This window comes from Tamandua tetradactyla, chromosome 10 (genome assembly GCF_023851605.1).
Source record: "Tamandua tetradactyla isolate mTamTet1 chromosome 10, mTamTet1.pri, whole genome shotgun sequence".
In the NCBI taxonomy this organism is placed as follows: Eukaryota; Metazoa; Chordata; class Mammalia; order Pilosa; family Myrmecophagidae; genus Tamandua; species Tamandua tetradactyla.
The window spans coordinates 14,441,812-14,458,835 of record NC_135336.1 but is presented as its reverse complement, the minus strand read 5'-3'; the positions used below and the strand labels follow the sequence as shown (position 1 = coordinate 14,458,835).

Sequence of the window (17,024 nt, the reverse complement as noted above, 5' to 3'; positions counted from 1 at the left end):
TTTTGTTTGTGTTATGTTCCCACAGTAAATTTTTTTAAAAGCTCTGCCTTTAAGTTTAAAAAATTTATAGATTTCCTGAAGCCCTTCCAAGACTCTTGTAAGGTCCATAGACCCCAAATAATAATAAAAGGAAAGTGAAACTTGTGTAGAGAGAGAGAACTGGGCCCTGGAAGCCCTGGGCAACAGCAATATTTAGTGGTAAGATAGAGGAAGCACCCAGAAACAACTGAGAAGTAAAGAGGGAGGAAGAATTTCAAAAGAGACTTTCGAAATTTAGTTATTAAAACTAAAGTAAAGTGTTTCAAGAAAGGGAGTTAAACGCTGCTGAGAGGGCTGGAAAGATAAGACCTGAAGAGTATCCACTGGAGTTGGCAACAGTGGCGACCTTTGGGAGGCCTACTGCTGTACTTGGGAAGCCTTAGCTCTGCCAGGAGGAAGTATTGTCTCTCTGCAAAAAGGGTAGAGACACTGGACGCAGATGAGGGTTGATGGGTGAGAAGAGGAAAGGTATTCCCTCCTGATAGGGTCTGTGCTTCCTCGGTGAAATAGCAGGTAAGGTGTCAGTAACAGCGAGACGGCAGGAACGGGGGTTTTGAGGATGGGGAAGATGTGAAATAGTCTTTGTGGGAAGTGAATTGAGAGCTCACTAGTGGGGTTGTTCTCTATTTGGATTGGTGATCCTAGATTGGGTCTTGAAGGACCAGTAGGATTCGAGGAGGGAAGGGCAGAGTTCAGCATAACGTGTAGTCGGGGCTCAGAATCATCATGGGCAGAGATAACAAACCTTCAGAACTTATCAAGACTTTCCTCTGCTGCCTTTCTCTCCCCTATCTTGAACTTCTCTTTTTCTGGTTTCTTATTTTTCCTCAGCTGTAAATATTTTCAAGCCTTTCCTAGTGAATCAACATCCCCTTCTAAACCAATGTCCAAATTCTCTTCTCCCATTCCCAAAGCACCTGTGGCAGGGAGGTTTTTGAAATAATAAATTGCTGTTTTTCTTATAGTTTTCCCTTGCCAGGCTGTGTGCTACCTCTCTTTGGGGATTTTGTTGCTAACCTGAAATCTGTGGCTATTCGTGGTATTTTGGAAACCTGAGTGCATTGACAAGTTTATGCTGGGTGCCCTGGAGATGCCCACTGCAGCCAGAGACTGGAAAGGCACCCCTGCAGGATTTTAAAGAGAGGTGCATTTTAGATAGTTTACTCTGGAGGCTGAGTGGATGGTGAGTTTGACAGAAGAAGATTGTTAGGTGGCTGCTATAAAAGTTCAGGCTAGAGGGTGGACCATGGTGACTCAGTGGCAGAATTCTTGCCTGCCATGCCAGAGACCGATTCCTGGTGCCTGCCCATGTAAAAAAAAAAAAAAAAAAAAAAAAAATTCAGGCTAGAAAGGACAGTTGGAACTGTGCCAGTGGGAATGGAGATAAGGATTTGAGGCTTATTAAGGAGGTAAAATAGATAAGACTTGGTGATCGGTGAGGCAGAGGGCTGAATGGAAGTTAACTCATTCATTTCCAACTTCTTAACTACCATGGCCGTGTAGACAAGGGCACCTGATAGCTGAGGGAGGGGCTGGTATGAAGGCAGAGGATGAGTACAGCTTTGGATATGCTGAGTTTCGGGTACCACTGTGTTATCTAGACAGAGCTGCCTGGCAGGCAGTTGGATATTTGGGTTAAATTTGTGGAAGAGGTCTAGGCTGGAGATCACTGATTTGGGAGTATGGAGGTGTTCTAGTTTGCTAGCTGCTGAAATGCAATATACCAGAAACAGAATGGCTTTTAACAAGGGGAATTTAATGAGTTGCTCGTTTACAGTTCTAAGGCCGAGAAAATGTCCCAATTAAAACAAGTCTATAGAAATGTCCAATCAAAGGCATCCAGGGAAAGATACCTTGGTTCAAGAAGGCTGATGAAGTTCAGGGTTTCTCTCTCAAGTGAGAAGGAACATGGCAAACACAGTCAGGGCTTCTCTCTAGCTGGAAGGGCACATGGTGAACACGGCATCATCTGCTAGCTTTCTCTCCTGGCTTCCTATTTCATGAAGCTCCCTGGGAGGCGTCTTCTTTCTTCATCTTCAAAGGCCGCTGACTGGTGGACTCTTTGCTTTGTAGTGTTGCTCTCTCTGAATCTCTCATTCTCCAAAATGTTTCCTCTTTTATAGGACTTCAGAAACTAATCAAGACCTACTCAAATGGGTGGAGACATGTCATCCCTAATCCAGTTTAACAACCATTCTTAACTAAATTACATCAACCAGGGAGATGATCTCATTACAGTTTCAAATATACAGTATTGAATAGGGATTATTCTACCTTTAAGAAATGGGATTTATATTAAAAATGGCTTTTCTTAGGGGGCATACTTCCTTTCAAACCAGCACAGGAGGTGATCTCACAGGAGTGAGTGGAGTGAGCAGCAGGCCTAGGGTAGAGTCCTGTATTTAAGTGCAGATTTACAAGTGATGGCATTTAAAGATGCCACCAAAGGAAGCAGGGCCCTTATTTACTGAGATGGGAGAAAAATTGTGAGCATGCACTCTTAGGGAAGCCAAGGGAGTAGAGAGATTCCAGAAGGTGGGAGTCACAGGTGGTAAATACCAGAGATTCAGAGAGATACAAGATCTGAGAAATGTCTACCAGGTTTGGCAAAATGAGTCATGGATTACTCTGGCCTGAGCAGGGTGGGGAAGTGTGTGTGTGTGTGTGTGTGTGTGTGTGTGTGTGTGTGTGTGTGTGTGTGTGTGTGTATGTGTGTGTGTTTGGGGGGAGACGAAGCCAAACAACAGAATGTTAAGAAATGAGGAAGTGGAGAGTGCTATGGGGGATCACTGTTTGAGGTCTGCGTGAGAAACAGAGAAGCACTTGGAAGTAACTGGAGAGTGGAGGGTTGGCTCATTAGTTTGTTTTCAGAACTGGAGAGACTTGAACTTTGTTTAGAGGCAGAGGGGAAACAGCCAGGAGCCAGGAGAGGCAGGGGAGGAGAAAACTTTTATGGCCAGCCTCATCCTGGCCACTTTCTACAGTTTGCTCAATACTTCCACACTCCTTATCTCATTTAATCATTTCAACACTGTGAGGTGAGGTGAAACTGAGACTGAACCGGTATGGGGAAAGGGAGAGCTATGGATTCATCCCGGTCCAGTGCACTGTCCACACTACATGGTGTGAGATATGCGACTGGCTGTCCAGCTCCCACACAATTCAGGGTGGTGGCACATATTGTGCACCAGGGGCAGTGTGCTAAGTGTGCCACTTTCTCCCGGTAAGGTGTCAGTAACTTGTCACCGGTGCTGTGGTCTTGGGATGGTGTGCTGGCCCTGATGACATGTCACCAGGTGCCGTGGACCAGGGGTGGCATGCGGCATCCGAGAAGTGTCACTACGTGCTGTGAACCAGACCCTGAGTGTTCACAGTCCTCGACGAGATATCCTCAATGTGGTGCACCAGGGGTTGCATGCTGTCTGCTCCCTAAGGAGCTGAGTCCCGTTTGCTCCAAGGTGGAAGAAGAACAGTGATGGCCGAGCCTCAAAGGCGCGGAAGAGCTTGCCAAAAGGTGCTCGGGGTCCAAGGCAGCTATGTCTGAGCGTGCTCTATCTGCTTCTCGCGCGTGCAGCGGAGAGGGCGCAGCAAAAACCGAGCCCACGATTTGGAAATCCGGTCCTGGCGCTGCTGCGAGATAAATCTGCAGAGGGAAGTATTTAATTTGCATTCAGCACAGTCAGAAGAAACTCTTTCCTGCCTGAGGCCAAGTGATGGGATGTGAGAGCTTTCTCTTCGGTAGTCCTCCGTCCAAGGTCGGGCGCGCAGAGACGGGTTGAGTGTGAAATGTTTTGTGCTTTTTTGGAGGTGGGAGGTGGGTGAGGGGGTGAGGGGCAGGCTAAGAGAATGAAAGAGATCTGGATTGGAAGCCAAGATTTAGCCTCTACTCCGTGACTCTGGGCAAGTGTAATTTAGGCTTCTCACCGCGCCTCAGTTTCCCTGTTCATAAAACGGGGTTTGGACTATGATTCATGGCGTCGTGCAGCCAGAGCAGCAAATCCCACCTCCTCTGGCCAAAAAAGTTGTTCTCCATTAGGAAGCCCTCCATCCAGACACCTATCTCTCTGAGAGGGAATCCCTTTTTCATTTTTTAACGCATTCTCCCAGCGCTAAGGGCGAAAGGGGCGGGGACATCCCTTGCCACGCCCACAAGACAGGTCCCGCCCCTCCTGACGTCCCCACCGCGCTCCTCCGCCTTCGGCGCTGGGATGAGGCAATCACGTGACCTCACATCCGGCGCGGGAGTCCCGAGCTCGCTGCGCGCGCTCCCCCGCCCTCCCGCCGGCACTCGAGGCAGCGTGATCCTGGCGCTACCGCCGAGGGGAGGGGGGTTCGCTACGTCGCTAGCGGCGGGAGGCCGTTTCGGAGTGTAGACCGCCCCCCTCCCCTGCCCTCCTCTGCCCTGTCTTATTCTCACCCTGCCCTGATTCCACGCCGCCACCGCGGGTAGCGGAGGAGAGAGCGCGGACGCCAGTGCGCTCGGCCCGCCGCGGGCCTCGCCGCGGTGCCTCCCTCCCCTCATCTCGAGCCGCAGCGCGCGGCGGCAGCGGCGCCTCGAGCCTGAGCGACCCGCGGCCGCCGGCGCCGGCCGAGGGCGATGGGGCTGGGCTGAGGCGAGGCGGCGACAGCGGCGGCCCCGGCACCCTGCGGCCGCTCGGCTGCTCCAGCCGGGAGGCCGCGGGAAAGACGGCGCAACGGCAGCGGCAGCCGGTGGGTGGCTCCGGCTTCCCGGACGCAGCGTGGAGAGGGTGGATGGTGGTGACGGGGGAGGTTGGAGGAGATGAGTGGAATTGCCAAGGGTGGCGGGTACCAAGTGAGTTTACGGTCCCCCTCCTCGGGCCGAGGTTGGGCATCATTTCTCCTGGAAGGTATGTGTGAGGGGTAGAGGTGGGAGGGAGACACTGAGATGCGGAATGTCTGGGACAGATGAGGCTAGAAAGAAGGATCCACGTTGTGAGTTGGAAGGCCTGGTTTCGATACACTGCTTGCGGGAATGGCGAGTATGTGTTGGGGCCAAGGAGCGGGATGGGGGTTCAGCCCCCTTAGAAAGTCTGGGAGATCTTGTGCTCGTGTGGTCGAATGTGTGGGTATTGGCAGGGCCCTTCATGGCTTTGTGCGGGTGCTCGCTGAAGGAATCTTGAGTCCTTACTCAGTAGTGGTGGTTCCTGTCAACCACCGCATTTTATAGATAAACTTAGGCCCCGGGAGAATGACTTATGGGTTGCTTGGGGCAGTTCACTCTGACTTGGAGTCAGAACTAGAAAAATCCAGATCTTCTCATCCCTGGATCAGGGCCCTTTCTCCAGTACTTTCAAAACCACTCTCTTTATGACCTTACCTTCTATCTGTTCCCCTCACAAAGTTAACTCCTGGTGGATGTATGACATCTGTTTTCTTTTGTTTTGGGGGGAAGCCGGTTGCGAATTGACAATGGTAACTGCGGTTTGGGGCTTCCCAATTTGGATAGCTCTTGTGACAGGTGTTAATTGTGTCTTCCTCCTGTAGATCTGGCAGAAACATCCTTGGATCTTGATGTCTGAACATAGGCGGTATGAATCACCTACATAATTAACTACTTTTTGATTATCAGTGTCTTGCAACTATATTTAGTGGTTACATTAGTGCAAAATGAGTGGATATGCAGTTGTAAATCTAGAAACAGAAACCTGTCCTCTTCTATGCAGGATTCTGAACTAAATGAGTAGGACATATTTGCGTATATAATGACTTTTTTTAGATCTATGAGACAGGAAGTTAGAATTTTAGAGTTGAATAAATGCAGGGGTTTTAAAAGAATTCTTGGAAAATGAAGACCATCTTTAAAGGGTACTGTTGCTAAAAGGAAGGTGTTCCGATTGGGTTGTTGTCTGAAGAGGGAGTGCTTAGTTAAAAGTGTTCTGCCATTGGTTGGAACTCAGTCTCTTTACCACTTCACGTGTATTATTTTTGTTTCAGTGGGCTTGTGTGGCATTCTTTTCTCTAGAGAATTGTTGCTTTGTTGAATAGGCTACAGTTGCCAAAATAAATATATATGGGCATCCCATCCTGATTTAGGAACCCCTGTTAAAGAGGAATCAGTTTCTGGAAGTTGATAGTAGTAGTAGACCTGCAACAATCATTGATAATAGAAGGTTACTTTTGTTACTACCCTTTTGTATTTTCCACCCTTAAATCAGGGTGAGGGTGAGACAGTCGAGAAAGTGAGGGTTTTTTTTTTTTTTTTTTTTAACATTGTCAGTATAGCAAAATCTGTTTTTGGTCAGAAGAGACTGGGTAGGAAAAATGAGTACACTGTTTGGTTGCTTCAGTTTATAAACAGTTATAATAAAATAAAATTAGGTAAAATAGGGGTGCACAGGTGGTTCAGTGGTAGAATGCTTATCTTTCATGCGGGAGACCTGGGATTGATTCCAGGACCTTGTACCACCACCCCCTAAAAAAAAAAATTAAATACAATAAAGTAGACAAGCTACAATTTGGTGCATTGTTCAAGTTATATAGTAGGAGGGCTGATTATTCTTTGTTCAGGTCAACTAGTAAGCTTTATTTTGGAGACCTCTGGCAATTAAAATTTTAATTTTCAAGTTATTTGAGATAAAGAGAATAAATTCCTAGAAAGGTAGGAAAGTAATTTTATAGTAATTAGAACAAAGCTTTAGAACCTGAATGTCTAAACAGCATCTTCTGATGTGTTGTTCTGCTTGCTTCTGTTTGTTATCAGATAATAGAGCTAAAATAATAATGCTGGGTTAGTTAGCCTTTGGTATTATTTCAGTTGAAGTAATATCAGTTTTTCCATTTATGTCATATTTCAAGTATAGGTTCTCATGTGTGTAAATGTGTGTTGGCAGCTACAGCATATTGTAGTGAAAAGAGCATGGATTTGGGAATCAGACATGAGTTCAAATCCTGACCTTTGTCAGACAAACTATTTGATTTTGAACAATGCTAATAGTTACTGCGTCAGCCTATTCTGTAGTAGGCTCTGAATTGTACACTTGACGTGAATTACATGAATTATCTCACTTAAATGCATTTTGCAGAGGATGAAACTGAGGTTGCCCAGAGTCACAAATAGTTAATATCGTTAACCTAGAAATTGGAACCTCTGTGTCACATAGGGTTAGGATTCTGGCTCTCCCTTATACTGTAAATTGCTTAACTTCTGTGACCTCCTCCCCCATTATTTTTTTGGCTTGATAAAGTAGAATAGTAATTCCTCCAAGAGTTTTAATTAGCTGAGAATTAGCTGAGAACATATTCTAAGAAAGGATCCCTCTTCCTGGCACATAATAATTCCTTTTCCCCTTCCATTCCATATACTAATAAAACTGTGCTTGTTTAGCATGGTGGTTTCGTAGCTATTGTGGATATGAGGTTTTAAAATATGAACATACTTTATTCCTAGGACTAATAATTAATCCTAGGAGATGGGCTCCAGGATCATATTATTACAGACATATCCTATTCAGTGCCCAAACTTAGTGAGAACTGATGAGTGATGGGGTGTCTTTATTTTGTATTTCTTTCCCCAGTGATTTGGGTGATGGTGGAAATAAGAACTTTATACATACTTGTGGATGACAACAAGGTGGTTGCAGTTTCTGAAATCTTGGATAATAGAAACAGAAGTTCAAAATGATCTTGAATGATCTAAAGCTGAATTCTGTTCACTAGTACTTGGTGACCAAAATCAACTATATAAGGAGATACTCCGTATGTCAGTGAACCACAGTTGAATGGGATTTAGCTGCTTATCACTTTTTAAAAAAATTTTTTTATTAATTAAAAAAAATTAATAGAGAAAACATTAAGATATCATTCCATTCTACATTTTTTTTTTTTTTTTTTTTTTAACATGGGCAGGCACCGAGAAACAAACCTGGGTCTCTGGCATGGCAGGTAAGAAATCTGCCACTCAGCCACTGTCACATTGCCCAGCAGCTTATCGCTTTTTATAGACAACAATCTTAAAACTCTTAAAATGGTTCATAAGGGTATGTATGCTAAAAGATGATAATCTAGTATCTGTAGTCTGTTAAGGTGACATTCTTGGTGTATCACAAGAAGAGTTTGTTCTAGTGATGGATCAACTCTAGATCCAAGAGGTAGCTGAGTGGATTTAGTCTTTGGTTTTAGAACATAGTTTGCCTGTGTGAAATGTGGCTAACTGGCCTATGGAGAGAGTGAGTTTGTAGTCATCAAAACCATGTTCTAATTAACTCACCTAACTAGTCCAAATAACATGCAAGAAACAAAATAATTAATGGATTCTTACTTGATTTTTGTTGATCTTCATATTTTGAGAGTAGAAATGTGAGAGAGGGTCAGAATTTGAGCACATGTTTTAAGATTTTGTGAAAAAAGAGTAAAAGATTTTAGACTTCTGGAGAAAAGTAGGAATAATAAGGTAAAATGTTTTGAAATTAATGGTAATTATTGATTGTAAAAGTTTTAAGTTAAAAACGTTTGTATTAGATTAAAAATAAAGGTAATGAGAGATGTCATGAATAAATGGTAATTTGAAAAAAATGTATGTTGTTATAATAGTGAATTAAAAAGTGATTTATGATAAGGAAGAAAAATGGGATGAAGTAAAGAGATGTCCAAACAATCAAATGTCTGAGACTGATGATGGTTACTTGAAAGTAGAGATTTCTGAAGAGTTTCCATAGAAAAAGTCTCCAGGTTTGTTAACATCTTAGTCCCACAGGCTTACGTTGGGGCCATTGTTAGAGTCTGAAATGGTAAAAAGTTAACTTAAGTAGTGAATTTGAAGACCATCACGTTCCAAAAGGGACTAATGTACCACATAGCATGTCCCCAAGCAGAAACCTCAGGGACCTAGGAAATGGAACTCCTCACACCTTTGAAATTACAAATGAAAATGCTTCTTTTGCCTCTTCCTGTTACTAATAGCCAGTAACACTTTTAAGTATGAACTGAATTTGCAGAAAGAGGTGCCTTGTGTTTGAATGTTTTGTGTGTGGGAAATGGGATGAATGAAGTGAGTTGTAATTAATTTCTTAATCAGAATTCTGTCTCTCTGTTGACTCTTACATTTACTCCCGGTGGGTCTTTAAAAGGATCAGTTAATGATACTCAGAGAAATTGAGTTTCTAGCTAGGTAAGAAATTAAATTTCAGGGAAAAGTGAGTTAAATACTTAAGGTAGAATTTACTGATTCTGTGGTGTGGAACTTGCTGATGACATGTAAAATCTTTCTTTGGAAATTTTAATGAAGAATACTTATAACTGATGTTGGGTAGCAAGGTGAAAGACAGTTCTGTCTCAGTGATAGCAAGATGGATTAGTTGACCCCTTTTTATTTTATGTATTTTTTCTTTTCTTCACAAATGAATTTGTGAGTTGGACATTGAAATCAAGCTATGAGATTGGAAAATAGCACTGAGAGGTGAATAGATTATTTAGACTAGCCTCTTTTTACCAAAGTGGAAACATATCTGGAGAGGTAAAAGTGATCGCATGTTAGTAAAGGATTAGATAGAGCCCATGTTTTTTTTTTTTTTTTTTTTTTTTTCAATCTACTAAATTTATTTTAACATTTGTTTCCACTATTATTTATTTATTTTTAATCCATGTGTTTTACTCATCTGTCCATAAGGTAGATAAAAGGAACAACAGCACAGGTTTTCACAATCACAGTCACATTGCGAAAGCTATATCATTGTACAATCATCTTCAAGAAACATGGCTACTGGAACACAGCTCTACATTTTCAGGCTCTTCCCTCCAGCCTCTCCATTATACCTTAACTAAAAAGGGGATATCTATATAATAGAGCCCATGTTTTTCTCTTAGCTTGCTTATTCAGTGATGGCACTTCTCAAAACTCAATGTGTTTTTTTTTTTTTATTGCTATGTGTTATATATTCACATACCATGTAATTATCCAAAATGTGCAATCAGTGGTTCACAATATCATCATATAGCTGTGTATTTATCATCACAGTTAAGTTTTTTTCTTTTTTGTGAAAAATAACATATATACAGAACAGTGATTTCAAAGCACATTGCAACAGTTAGTTGTAGAACATATTTCAGAGTTTGGTATGGATTACAGTTTCACTATTTTATGTTTTTATTTGTAGCTCCCATAAGATACTGGAGACTAAAAGAAATATCAATATGATTCAGCAGTCATACTCATTTGTTAAACCCTACCTTCTCTTTATAGCTCAACTTTCACCTTTAATCTTTCTCCCATTCTTTAGGGACTCAACTTTCACCTTTAATCACCTTTAATCTTTCTCCCATTCTTTAGGACATTTAGGCTATGCCCATTTTAAGTTTTTCATGTTGGAAAGGGCTGTCAGTAATAAGGGGTAGGGGATGGAACTTGTTGATATTCTGGAGAGGCTAGCCCCTTTGCATTTAAGGACTTATCTGGTCCAGGGACCTATCTGGAGGTTGTAGGTTTTTGGAAAGCTATTGTAGTGCATGGAACCTTTGTAGACTTATATAACGCCCTAGGAGTTCTTTAGGATTGGCAGGAGTGGTTTTGGCTGTGGAAAATTCAATGTGTTTTTTTCCCTACTGAGAACTTGTGGGTTTGTGTGTTTGTGTGTATTTACTTGTTTTGCTTCTGATCCGAGTTTATTTCTTGATGGCAGTCCCTTCCATCTACAGATAGTAAATGTCTGTATCAGCAGACTAAGTCTCTCCCAGGCTCTGAGCAATAGATTTTCTCAGTCCCTGAGTAATAGTTTAAAATCTCATGCCTACTAGTTCTAGACTTGGTCGTTTCCTTTAAATGGAACACAGTGGTGATTCCCTTAAAGCTGGACTGCTTCCAAACCTGCCTGCTGCTTGCCTGCAGGCAGCGGCCTTTCTCTTTGTTCCGTGCCCACGGTGGGTTTATACAAATAGGGCTTCTCCCCTGAGAGAATAAACTTTAAAGGGTTGCCTTTGGTTACGTGACAGATTTATATTACATTTTTAAATTTGTTTAAAAATGAGTCATGGAATTAGCCCCCATGTATGTATCTAGGACACTTCTCTATAGCATGTTTATTGCTCTGTTTTTTTCTCATTTGCGAAATAGAATGAGAAATATGTTGGTTATTAACTTATTTTAACATGAAAAAGAAGTGCTTTGGCTCTTAGTTCTTTCCAATCAGAAGAGCTGAGTAAACCGAAATCACTTTATATGTGGGGGCTTTGGTCCCAAAGTCCCGTTTAAGGTAACAAAGGGTAACAGTCCTGACAATAAGTTGGCTCTTCTTATTCTTGAAAAAAATCCTTTTAGGAAGGCACCCATTTGAAAACCAGTTTCAATTTTTATCAGCTAGCTTTCCCCCCAACTTTAGAGAAGGTCTCTTTTTTTTGATGAGCTGGAATCATGATCCACTATGTGAGATGTCTTTTTGACAGGTGAATGGGAATTTAGATTACTGAGAAACAGCAGATTTTTAATTTCCATTTCGTACTCACTCTGGGACAGGGATGTAAGTGGCAGGCATCTTGCCACCATTATTTAGATTGTTTCTCTTTCCTATTTTTCTTCACACCCCAGCATATATAATTGAATTGTTACCCTTAAGTGCATGTATGTTGTAACTCCTCAGTATGAATAACGGAAAAAGATATTTATGAAAATCTGCGAGGTATTATACATCATGCAAAAAGTCTTGGTGCTTTGTACAATTCTGGATTGATACTCAGCTACTTTCAGTGTTTTTAAGTTAGTCTTTCTGCTAGTAAGATCTGCATACTGCTTTTTTAAAAGAGTATTTTTATTGAGATATCTTCACACACCATGCAGTCCATCCCAAGCATACGATTAATGGCTCATAATATCATCGTATGGTTGCATATTCATCACCATGATCACATGAGATGGAGAAAGACTTCTTGACCAAAAGGGGGGAAGAGAGAAATGAGACAAAATAAAGTTTCAGTGGCTGAGAAATTTGAGAGTCTAGGGGTTATCCTGGAGATTATTCTTATGCATTATATAGGTAATTCTTTTTTAGTTTATGGTGCATTGGAGGGACTAGAGGGAAGTGCCTGAAACTGTTGAACTGTGTGTATGCCTGTAGCCTTGACTCTTGAAAATGATTGTATAACTATATGGCTTTTAAGTGTGATCATGTGACTGTGAAAACCTTGTGGCTGATGCTCCCTTTATCCAGGCTATGGACAGATGAGTAAAAAAGTAAAGATACTAAATAAATAATGGGAGGAGATAAGGGGTAAAAAAAAAATTAGGTAGATTGAAATACTAATGGTTAATGAGAGGGAGGGGCAAGGGGTATTTATGAGTTTTTTCTTTTCTTTTTTTTTTTAACAACAGATATTTATTGGCTTACGGTTTCAGAGGCTAAAAGACTTGCTCCCTCACAGGGAGAGTGTCATTCTGGCTGGCCAGCAATTTTTAGGGTTCCTTGGCTTTTCCATCACATGGTGATATCTTCTCCTTTCTCTTCCAGGTTCTTCTCCACATGGCTTTCTCGTCGTAAAGCCTCCAGTAATAGGATTAAGGTCCAATCTCACTCAGTTGGGCCACACTTTTTTTTTTTTAACATTTTTTTAAATTGTGAAATATAGTGTACATACAAAAAGAGTAATATATTTCCGAGTGCATTTCAACGAGCAGTTATATAACAGATTTTTAAGTTTGTTATGGGTTACAGTTCCACAATTTTTCATTTTTTTCTTCTAGCTGCTCCAAGACACTGGAGACCAAAAGAAGTACCAATATAATGATTCAGTAGTCATACTCATTTGTTAAATCCTGTCTTCTCTGTTCTACTTCTTTTTTTCTTCTTTTTTGTGAAAAATAACATATATACAGAAAAGCAAATTTCAAAGCACAATGCAACAATTAGTTATAGAACAGATTTCAGAGTTTGGTATGGGCTACACCACCACAAGTTTAGGTTTTTACGTCTAGCTGCTCTATCTTTATTTCATTTTCTGGAATGATGCAGATGTTCTAAAAATGATCACGGTGATAAATACACAGCTGTGTGATGATACTGTGAACCATTTATCATATGCTTTGGTTGGATTATATGTGTTTGAAGACATCTCAATAATAATAATAAAAAAGTCAACAGAAGTGATATTGATTGGGGTTTAGCAAAAGTTGTCATTTAGCACTATCTAACTGAAGCTTGCATAAGAGTAGCCTCCAGAATAACCTCTTAACTCCATTTGATCTCTCTTGGGCACTGATGCCTTATTTTAATTTTTATTTTTTTGCATGGGCAGACATCGACCGTCGAACCTGGGTCTCCGGTATGGCAATGAGAACTCTGCCTGCTGAGCCACCGTGGTCCCCCCTGATGCCTTATTTTATTAGACTTCTTTTCCCCCTTTTGGTCTGGAAGGTATTGTCCATTCCACAGTGCCAGGATCAGACTCATCCCTGGAAGCCACGTTGTCAGGGAGGTTTTCACCCTAAATTGCTTGTACCATGTAGGGGGAAGGGCAATGATTTTCGTTGTGGAGTTGGGCTTTGAGAGAGGCCGCATCTGAGCAACCAAGTGGCTTCCTGGAAGCAGCTCTTAGGCCTTGTTATGGGTAGTCTTAGCTTCTCCCTCACAGAAATAAATTTTATAAGGGTAAACTCAAATTTCAAGGTTTGGCCTGTTTTCTTGGGATCCCTAATGGTTAAGAGGATAGGATACTCGGGGTTTCCCAGATGGAAGAGTTTAATAGTTCCACATATATTTTCCCCTTTGGGCCCTCAAGAGACTCTACTAATACTTTTTAATTATCAGCCTACCATAGCCTGAGATGTATCTTGGTATTATATTAAACTATATGGATTTATAAGGCCTTGTTCCCATTCTGGACTCCAGGAGTCTGGGTTGGTTAAATGAGCTTTCCAGATGGGTTGATTTAGGTTATGCGTTAGAGAAAATTTAAGTTCTAAACATAATAAACCTCCCTGCCTTTGGTCAGTAGCTGGTCTAGAGTACATACACTGTCACCTTTTATCATGTGTTCTAATTTTTTTTTAGTTATTTTTAGTTTATATTTATTATATATTCACATATCATGTAATCATCCAAAGTGTACAATCAGTGATTCATGATATCATCATGTAGCTGTGCATTTATTGTCATGATAAATTAAAAAAAAATTTTTTTCTTTTTTGTGAAAAATAGTATATATACTGCAGCACTCCATTTATGGGTCTTAGGTGTCACAGATTACTCTAAGTTCCAGGAAGATACTATCTGATCCATAAAGCTCAGCATCTCAGAATCTAGAAATACATTTACAACTTCATATTAAATGTGGCTGCTATAAGGGCTTACAGTCAAGGCTTCCTTTTTCTTTTAAGTATTTTCTGAGAGACACCTTAGCATATTTGTTATTTTGTTTCTGACTTATTTTGCATAACACATTGTCCCTAAGATTTATTCAGTTCATTGAGTACCTCTTGATGTTTTTCCTTTTTGTAGCCTCACTGTATTCATCATATATATGTATCACCATTTGCCATGTGCTTCTTCTTTGGCTCCCTCCATCTGTAGGGCATCATGGATACTGTCTAAAATAAATAAATAATGTCTTACAGTATCCTTGTGGTTGTACAGTCAGCAGCACTCTCAATTTTCGACCATTTTCATTGTTCCATAATGACAAAGAACTGGCAAACACGTCACCAACTATCAAATCAAAACTACTTGTCCCTCAGCCCCACTTAGTTGCCCCTGGTAGTGCTGTGGTACTGTTGATGTCTTCCTATTAATTATTGGCTATAGCATATCTAATGTGCATTTTATATATCTGTCTTTTTCTTTGAGTCTCTAGTTTATAATTGTCAGTCTTCCAACTGCTACTGCTCCCATTCTCTCTTTTTTTTTTATTTTTATTTTTTTACTGTTACCCATTATTTCCTTTAGTCACATTAGAAAATTAAAAAGTGCTTAATTTTGTTTCTTTAATCAGGTTTTATGTTCCTTATTTTTTAAAACACAGATTAGTGAGATGTTTATGTCTTTTTTTAAGAGGACTTTAAATTTTATTTTACTTCTGTGGTTCTTGGATTGATTTCTTTAACTATGGGTCACTGATTCTTCATACAAGATTTTTCATCCATCTCTAGTTATGCTTAGCTTCCTTATGCATCTGTTTTCTAAACTCATTTAAAATTTACTTTTGTCCATAATTTCCTAAAGTTTCTCTTTTGCTAATATTTTCCTCTTATAGTTTTTCCATATTTATATGCTAATTATAATAGTGATTCAGTTTACTAGGTAAAATGTAAAGTACTACAGATAACTAGTGTAATTTTGTCTAGAGTACTAAGCTGTTTGAAAGACTAGACAAACTAGCAAATTCTCGATTAAAATATTTTTATTTCATGGGTGTTTTGGAAAATACACTGTTTGCAGTTATCCTTACTGCCTTAGATTTGGTTGAAGAAATTTTGAGCTCTAACTCATGGTTGTTTTCTGTTCAATTTTGATGAGAAGATTAGAATTAACTGCTTAATTTAGTCAGGTTCAGAATTATTTTCATGTGTTTTTCCTTGAATTCTTTCTCCTTTAGTACAGTCCAGAGTGAATGACCCTTTCTTATATGCTATTAAAAGCTGTAGTAATTGACTGGACAGCAGTGGCTCAGTGGCAGAGTTCTTCCCTGCTGTGCTGGCGACCCAGGTTTGATTCCTGGAGCCTGCCCATGCAAAAAAAAAAAAAGAAAAAAGAAAGCTTGTGGCAGTTACTAATTATTGTATTACCTGAATTATGCTTGTCCCTTTAGTTTTCCTTTCCCCTTTCCTCCCTGCCCCCTTTCCTCCCATTACTCCCATGATACTTCATTGCAGGATTCAACTATTTTGTTTGATATAACTTTGCTTGCTTATCTGTCTGGCCTATGAGAACTGGATTTATTAAGGTTAGAAATTTAATTTTTGTAATGTCCAGCCTTTAGCATAGTGTTTGGCACATGGTAGAAGGCAGACATTTTAACAATGAAGTTTTATGAAATTTGGCATTCTAATACACTATAATGATTTTTGCTGGAATACTAATTTAGTATTTACAGATTTATTTTGAAATATTGGTATGATTAGGTCACATCTTGATCTTAATTAATTTGCTTTTTCCCAAATCAAGTAATGGTCTGGGGTTATATTTCCTGTTACTGTTTGGCTAGAATAAAGGTACTGTATATGTTTTAAGTTCATTGGTGACCATATTGATGGGACTTTCTGTCCATAATAATGAAAAATTGACTGTAAGTGGTCCCTAAATAAAATAAGTAAACAAAACTTGAGCCCAAGAAGAATGGGTGAGCCGTAGTGTTCTAGTTTGTGAAAAGCTGCCAGGTATGGGCCATGGTGGCTCAGTGGCAGAGTTCTCACCTGCCATGCCGGAGACCTGGGTTCGATTCCTGGTGCCTGCCCATGCAAAAAAAAAATCTGCCAGAATGCTATATGCCAGAAACAGAATGGCTTTTAGAAAGGGGAGTTTATTAAGTTGCCAGTTACAGTTCTGGCCTGCTGTGCTGGCTAGCCAGGCTCCAAATTGAGGCAAGATTATAAAAATGTCCAATCCAAGGCATCCATGGAAAGATACCTTGGCTCAAGAAGGCTGATGATGTTTGGGGTTTCTCTCTCAGCTGGGAGGGCATATGGTGATGTTTGCTAGCTTTCTCTCCTCATTTCATAAGGCTTTCCCAGGGGCATTTTCCTTCTGCTCCAGAGATCTCTGGCGGCAGTGGCTGTGTTGGTTCTAGTGGCTCATAAAGCTTCTTCCAAAATGGTTCCCTTTTGAAGGACTCCAGTAAACAACCCACCTTGAATGGGTGGAGAGACATCTCCATGGAAACCATCTAATCAAAAGTTACCAAAAGTTACAATTGTGTGGGTCACATCTCCATGAAAATAATCAGAAAGATCCCATACAGCAATATCGAATAGGATTAAAGGACATGGCTTTTCTGGGGTACCTAAAGCTTCAAACCTGCACAAATAGGATTGCTGTTTGTCCCTGTGCTGT

The 17,024-nt window shown here is 40.7% G+C and overlaps 1 protein-coding gene across 3 annotated transcripts in view; it reads left to right on the top strand.

The window, feature by feature from the left end:
- Positions 1–293: 293 nt before the first annotated feature.
- The window catches only part of ATP13A3 (ATPase 13A3), a 134,650-nt gene continuing 117,919 nt past the window's right edge, over positions 294–17,024 (top strand). Inside the window, exons 1-2 of one of the 3 annotated variants that reach the window (XM_077117912.1) lie at positions 4,675–4,749; positions 5,545–5,588. The gene's annotated coding sequence lies outside the window, so the exon portion shown is untranslated. Of the gene's footprint in view, positions 553–4,672; positions 4,750–5,544; positions 5,589–17,024 lie in introns of those variants that run through there. The other 2 variants (XM_077117915.1, XM_077117914.1) reach the window with 2 other exon arrangements.